General features: G+C 39.0%; 1 long non-coding RNA gene across 1 annotated transcript; it reads right to left on the reverse strand.

Moving 5' to 3' along the window:
- Positions 1-5859: 5859 nt before the first annotated feature.
- Positions 5860-6239, reverse strand: LOC127090950 (uncharacterized). Its single transcript, XR_007791834.1, has 2 exons — positions 6143-6239; positions 5860-6044 (listed from the first exon to the last, which is right to left on the reverse strand). It is a non-coding gene; the product is annotated as an uncharacterized LOC127090950 (long non-coding RNA).
- Between the last annotated feature and the right edge of the window lie 1898 nt (positions 6240-8137).

Consider the following 8137-nt stretch of genomic DNA (forward strand, 5'->3'; position numbering starts at 1 on the left):
TGATAAATCAAACTTTCGAAAAAGTATGGTTAATCCATATCAAAAATATAAATATGTTATAAAGATGAAGATAACAAAGGCAATCAAAATGTAAATTTCTCTTGTCTTTATTGTTGCAAGAAAGGCCACTCCATTGCTAAATGCAGGTTTAGGAGATTCTTAGTTCCTAAAGGCATTTATCAATGGCTGCCCAAATGCAACCATTTCGTTACTCACCATTCAGGACCCAATAAGCCATTGGGTACCTTCTCGTGTTAATTGCATTTCCATAGGTACAATGCCTCGAGACCACCGAGAGAAGATGGGTTCTCGACAGTGGATGCTCAAGGCACATGTCAGGAGACATATCACTCTTCATTGACTTCGTGACTAAGAAGAAAGGATATGTAACCTATGGTGACAACAACCGTGGAGCAATACTAGGTAAAGGTAGTGTAGGTAACCCTTCTTCCACTATTATTTCTGATGTATTGCTTGTCGAAGGTCTTAAACACAATCTACTTAGCATCAGTCAATTATGTGACAAAGGATACAATGTATCTTTTTCAAAAGATTGTTGCAAAATTGTACATAATGATGATAAGAAGAGTATGTTTAATGGCCTGCGAGTGAATAATGTCTATATGTTAGACTTGAACGAAGTATCGTTAACAAGTGACAAATACCTTGTAACAATGAGTGAAGATTCATGGTTATGGCATAGGCGTTTAGCACATGTTAACTTTGACTTACTAAATAAAGTAGTCTCAAAAGATCTAGTCCTAGGTCTCCCCAAAATAAAGTTCACCAAGGATCACCTTTGTGATGCTTGTCAAAAAGGGAAGCAAACGAGGATCTCATTTAAATCCAAAAATATCGTTTCAACAACGAGACCTCTCGAACTTCTTCATATGGACTTATTTGGGCCGTCTAGGATTAAAAGTCTAGGAGGAAATTATTACGGTTTCGTAATAGTGGACGATTTTTCTAGATTTTGTTGGACTATCTTTTTAGTAAGCAAGAGCGATACTTTCTCCGCCTTTGAAAGGTTTGCTAAGCTTTCCCAAAATAAATTAAATACAAACATTGTTTCAATTAGAAGCGACCATGGGGTGAGTTCGAAAACCATTTATTTGAAGAATATTGCGGTAACCATGGTATTGATCATAACTTCTCCGCTCCACGTACTCCTCAACAAAATAGGGTTGTGGAGCGTAAAAATCGAATTTTGGAAGAATTGGGAAGAACAATGATTAACGAAAGTGGTTTACCGAAATATTTTTGGACCGACGCCATTAGTACGACGTGTTATGTTTTAAATAGGGTGCTCATTCGCCCCATTCTAAATACAACACCGTATGAGATTTTAAAAGGGCGAAAGCCAAATGTTTCTCACTTACATGTTTTCGGTTGCAAATGTTTTGTATTAAATAATGGAAAGAAAAATTTGGGCAAATTCGATTCCAAGGCCGACGAAGGTATCTTCCTCGGATACCCTCAATCGAGTAAAGCATATAGAATATATAATAAACGATTACTTGTTGTGGAAGAGTCTGTACATGTCACTTTTGACGAATCCTATCCGAGAAACCTCGGAAAGGGTAGTGTTGTTCATGGTGCAGGTACATCTACGGAAGACATACTCAAGGGTGGCGAGCCGGGGATTGATCAACCCGACAAAGTCAAAGTTGAGGAGGATAAAGATGTACACCATGAGGAAACCGAGGTAGCTCATCCGCCTTCAAACGATGATCTCCCTCAAGCTTGGAAGTCTCCCAAAGACCATCCAATTGACAACATTCTTGGAGATATCTCAAAGGGTGTTACAACTCGACCGAAGCTAAGTAATTTCTGTTATCACTTCACTTTCGTTTCACAAATGGAACCTAAAAACCCTAAAGAAGCCCTACTCGATGAACACTGGTTTTTGTCAATGCAGGAGGAACTAAATCAGTTCACTAGAAATGAGGTTTGGGACCTTGTCCCTCCTCCGCGAGGTCATCGAGTAATCGGCACCCGATGGGTGTTTAGGAACAAGTTGGACGAAAACGGGGTAATAACCCATAACAAGGCGTGTTTAGTCGCGCAAGGGTATAACCAAGAGGAAGGCATCGACTATGAGGAAACTTATGCGCCGGTTGCCCGACTCGAGGCTATACGCCTTCTCCTTGCCTTCGCTTGTGCGAAAGACTTTAAACTATTCCAAATGGATGTTAAGAGTGCGTTCCTTAACGGTTACATAAATGAAGAGGTCTACGTCGCACAACCTCCGGGTTTTGAATCTCATAAGTATCCCGATCATGTTTACAAACTAAAAAGGGCTTTATATGATCTCAAACAAGCTCCTAGAGCTTGGTATGAGCGACTAAGTAAATTTTTACTTGATCAAGGTTACTCAAGAGGAAAGGTTGACACAACTCTCTTTATTAAACATCAAGGAAAGCACTTGATATTAGTACAAATTTATGTTGACGATATTATATTTGGGTCTACTAACATGAATCTCGTGAGAGAGTTTTCGGATCTTATGCAGGGTGAATTCGAGATGAGTATGATGGGGGAGCTCACATACTTTCTCGGTTTGCAAATTAAACAACTCAATGAAGGAACATTTGTGAGTCAAACAAAGTATTGTTTGGACCTTATCAAGAGATTTGACATGGCAAAAGCCAAGGCCATTGACACCCCCATGCCAACATGTACAAACTTGAATAAAGATGAAAACGGTAAGGACGTAGAGGTAAAAAGGTATAGAGGTATGATTGGATCACTTCTCTATCTTACTTCTTCTTATCCCGACATTATGTTTAGTGTGTGTATGTGCGCAAGATATCAATCATGTCCCAAGGAATCCCATCTAAAAGCTGTCAAACGAATACTTCGATACCTATCTGGTACTCCGAAGTATGGACTATGGTATTCCAAAGGTAATGATTATTCATTGGTAGGTTTCTCCGATTCCGATTTTGCCGGTTGCAAATCGGATAGGAAAAGCACTAGTCGTACCTGTCATCTATTTTCAAATTCCTTGGTCAGTTGGCGTAGCAAGAAACAAGTTTCAGTTGCTTTGTCAACCGCCGAAGCGGAATACGTTGTCGCCGGTAGTTGTTGTGCTCAAATCCTATGGGTTAAGCAACAATTATTGGATTTTAATCTCAAACTCAAACGTATTCCCATTTTCTGTGACAATACAAGTTCCATTAATCTTACCAAAAATCCTGTGTTGCATTCTCGCACCAAACATATCGAAATTCGACACCACTTTCTTCGGGATCATGTAGAGAAAGGTGATGTTGTATTTGAACATGTTAACACTAAAAATCAACTAGCGGACATTTTCACAAAGCCACTAGCTACTGAGCCTTTCTTTCATATTCACCGAGAACTTGGTATTCTCGACATTTCGGAACGGGCGTTATAAATTGCTTGCTTTATCTTATTTCATTTAAAACTATAATCTTGTACTTCTAACAAGTTAATGTTGTTGGAAGCACAAGTATATTGTTCATCAAGTTATTCCGGCATCGAGGTGATATTGTTCCTTTACCCTTCTCTCTCTCCCAACCTTCATGGTTAAATAGTTGTATTACATGATAATATTGTATATATATATATGACTTGTTTCTTATACCATATCTGTTTGGATGTTTAATGTTGTGTGGCATTCTATTTATGCATCAAACATGTGAGCATATGTGCATAACAGTGAAAAACTGCAAAATTTGCCTGTATGAGTCGACCATAACAGGGCAATGGTCGACGCACACCTTAAAACTTTCTTTTTTTCACAAAATTCAAACAGTATGTGTCGACGCATGCTGAGGGTATGGTCGACGCATCGCACGAAAAATCAGTTTTTCTCTGCAGAAAACGTTCAAACTTCCCATGCATTTACATTTCAAATTCTCATTAAGTGTGCATTCAACCCACTACATTGTGAGTTGCATCTACCTAGTGCCTATTGTCTCTTGGCCTCTCCTCTTCCCAAAACCCTAAATCTTCATCTATAAAAAGGGCAAACCTCCTTCTTGCAAATCACTCTCAAAATCTTACACCAACCTTCACTCTCTACTTTCACAAAAAGCTTCAGAATCATTACCCATGGCTTCCTCATCCCGCAGACCTACCGGTAAGAGATCAAGGGAATCATCCTCTGCCTCCTTACCCATTACCGCCGTATCATTAGTTCCACCGGCTCTTGTCGACACCTTCAACAAAGACATTGGTAAAAGAGGAGTTGTGAGGCAACATGCCTTCTACAAACTCACAGCAGAACGCATGCATCTCAGAGAAATCCTGAATCTGCTACAGTATCACGGTATTGTTAAATTCCTGGAATGCAATGCCAAATATAGCGAAGACCTAGTCCGTGTGTTCTACACTTGCCTTCATGACAAATTTCGTGGTCAAAAGTTTCACTCCAGGATCGGCACAAGAAAGGTATCTTTTAAGTCTGTTGTTTGGAATAAATATTTTGATCTGACATGGGCTGCTGATGAAAATCCTCCTGCTGAGGTAACTGATTCTCACACAATAGAAGGATATGAGTTTAAGAGCGCTTTGAACGCTATGCTGAAACGACCCTAGCCAGACCACATTGTGAACAGTGATGCGTTCCCACGAATTGTCATTGTCGGTAAGCTGAAAACAGGTGAGCGCATTCTCCAGTGGATTGTGTCACGCATCCTGCGGCCTAAGAAGGGTGGCCTTTCCCGAGTTGAACAGGCTGAGGTTCATCTCATATATATCCTGAAAAATTAGCGCAAAATAAACTGGCCCTACTACATTGCTAGTAGGATGTTCAGTTTACGAGACTCCGGACGAGGAACGGCTCTTGCCTATGGATCTTTTACTCAAGAGGTTCTTACTGCAGCCGACGTTGATTATCCGTCCTTTCCGTATACCTCTATTTCCTCAGATAAAGAATTCAGCCCAAAAACTTTGTCTATGATGGGATATTTTTGGTGTGATGAGCGGAGAATATACAAATTTGTTCGCAGAGGGTATATTACTACGACTGTTGAAGAAGATGATGAAAGTGATGAAAGTGAAGAAGAAGACCAAGAGGAAAACGAAGAAGAAGGAGCAGGACAAGCATTTAAGCAGCATGATAGTCCTCCACAAGCAGACACTCATAACTACACAAACACCGCTTGGGTTCAGAATACATATTCAATTGAAGAAGATGCCCCCAACCATGGTGGCTGGGGTGAATGGTAACATATGGGCTGGTCAACACAACGCCAATTCTATCAGCCGTATCAATATGGTGCTGAAGAATCTCACTACAACAAACAAGACCTTAGACAGCGCTTTTTTTAGCCTTAGACAGCGCTTTAAAGCGCTGTCTAAACCTCCGCTGCTAAAGGTTTAGACAGCGCTTTTTTAAATCTTAAAAGCGCTGTCTAAGCCCCCCCCCCTTAGACAGCGCTTTGGCCAAAAGCGCTTTATAAGACCCTCTTATTTTAAATTTTTTAGGTATACCTTAGACAGCGCTTTTGAAAAGCGCTGTCTAAGCCCCACCCCCTTAGACAGCGCTTTGGCCAAAAGCGCTTTCTAAGACCCTCCTATTTTAATTTTTTTAGGTATACCTTAGACAGCGCTTTTCAAAAAGCGCTGTCTAAGCCCCCCCCTTAGACAGCGCTTTTGCCTAAAGCGCTTTCTAATCCCCCCCTTAGACAGCGCTTTTTACAAAAGCGCTGTCTAAGGTATACGAAAATTTTTGAAGCTTTTGTTTTAAACCACATTTTTTCCAGGTTTATAAACCAGAATTTCTACCTGTTTTCAACCAGATTTTGACAGACAATTATCACATTTTATATATGCCATTTTGGCCTTTTTTCTACCAATTTTTGGCTAACAAATATATATATATACCAATTCAAACCAATTTTGCCTTAAATGTATCAAAATATATACAAATTTATGTACACATTTACAAGTCATAACATATACTACAAATGTACACATTAATTACACAGCTTTATCATGAATTGACACCACTCCTCTTTGATTTCGTCCACTTGATCCTTTGTATAAAATGCACACTTGAATTCATCAAAGTACTACATAATAATATAACATATTTTGAATTAATTCCAACTATTTAATTATATGAGATATGTGTAAATATAAAAATAACTCATAAGTTAGAAATACATACATCGGTGGGAATCTTTAATCGGCCCAAAGCAAGAGTATCTCGCATAAACCTCAACATGAAATACCCGCAATCTATTTGATTACGTTGTTGAGGACACTACATATGAAAAAAAAATATGGATTATAAATCCTAAGTTTTATCAAGTGTCATCACTAATATAATAAAAATGTGGTAATTAAAAATATACCGCCACTTTAATCCATGTAATGGAGTTGGCGCCCCTCCTTGAGATTTGGATATCTCGTTGGGCCCGAAAAGCTTGTAGGACGCTAATAAAATAAAAATGAAGCAATTAGAACAATTCACATAAACTAAGAAAAATTTTGAACATTCTCACTTACGTGTCAATTAGGACCTTCATATCCGGGTATGTTGTCCAATCATTTCCTAACGAGTCAAGATAATACACAATTTCTCGGATAGGATTGATTGCGAGCAACAACCAATGTCCACTGTAATGATTAGGCAAATGTTAGATGGTAACTTGGAAAATAATTATAATAGATGAATTTAGAATGAAATGCTAACCCGGTATTAAACGGTATAAAAAACAACTTCTCCGCATCTTTATTGTCCATGAGGATCCGAAGAACGTACTCCGTCACGGTATCCGGTCTACTTAAGATTAAACCTAAGTTGACGGTCGCGGGTGCTAAGAATCCGAATGACACGTCCAAACCATTGGGGCGCATCAATTTGTCATACAAAAACCTAATATAAAAACATCATTAACACCTCTTTTGAAACATAAAGTAAACGGATTAACATAAAGTAAACATCATTAACATAAGTTGTTTAATTAATAAAACAAAGTAGACCGGATTTACCTAATATATGTATTGACAACGGTGACGCCGATTTCTTCATGACTAAAAACTTGCATGAAGTCTTCATTACCAATCATTTGGTCGTAATCAAAGCCGAAAATCCCTACCTCCATATGTACAGTCCGAACACCTCCGGTCGGTATATCGGTCATCTCTAGAAATGTCCTGAGGCACGACCTATACTTGGTGGTAGGTTTTTTCCTAGCTACGGTCTTCTTAGCACCAGAACTTTTTACCCGTGCGGAGGCGTTGCTAACCTCCTTTTTTTGTTGTGCGGAGGCATTGCTAACCTCATTTTCTTGAAGCTACATGTCATATAAATAGTTAGATCAAATTAAGAATGTAACAACTTCCATGAATATATGTCATATAATTGTATATTACCTCTTTTCTTGAAACCGTGGACTCGGTATGCCGTGGAATCGCATTATCTTTTGATTTGGATTTTGTGGGAGTCTATTTAACATAACCAAGGAAAATATGTAAGTAAAATTTTAAGCATAAATTTTAAACTTTGAATATACACATTAAAGTTAACATAAGTTTTAAGCATACCTCATATCCTACGCATATGAGGTTTGTCGGCCATGCAACAAACGAACCTACTGCTTCGTGCACCGTTGTTGCATCCGAATCATCGCTAGGATATGGTAATGCTGCATTCGGCTCAACTGCAATATCAACTGATACCTTCAAACATCCAGCAGGGAGCTCTCTAGTGTGGAGTAATACTCCGCTAACGTTATGCACTTTTCCCTTGCCAACCATCCGATAGTATGGTGACGACAAATACAGCTGACAATGGGAAATGCCCTAAAACCAATAATAACAAGAAATCGTTAATGTGTATATATGTCAAATACATAATTTAAGCAAATAGTTCAATTTAAGACAATTATATGTAATTACCTCTAGAATGTTCGGCTGAAAGGTACAGTTGATACTGTCTTTGTCCGAAGCATCTCTGTATACTGTTGAGGCGCTAGCCTCTCTTTCTCTCCTTAATGCATCAAGCTCAGCTTGCATGGCTTCCAATCTTGCATGAAGCTCCCGATTACTAGGAGCCTTTCCTTTTTTAATACTCAGGGAGGTCGGAGTGACTCCAAATCCCTTACCCCTCACCCGACCAGAATACTCAGGGACATCTAATGCCCGACTAAGTATGCCC

Source organism: Lathyrus oleraceus, chromosome 6 (assembly GCF_024323335.1).
Source record: "Lathyrus oleraceus cultivar Zhongwan6 chromosome 6, CAAS_Psat_ZW6_1.0, whole genome shotgun sequence".
NCBI classification, from domain to species: Eukaryota; Viridiplantae; Streptophyta; class Magnoliopsida; order Fabales; family Fabaceae; genus Lathyrus; species Lathyrus oleraceus.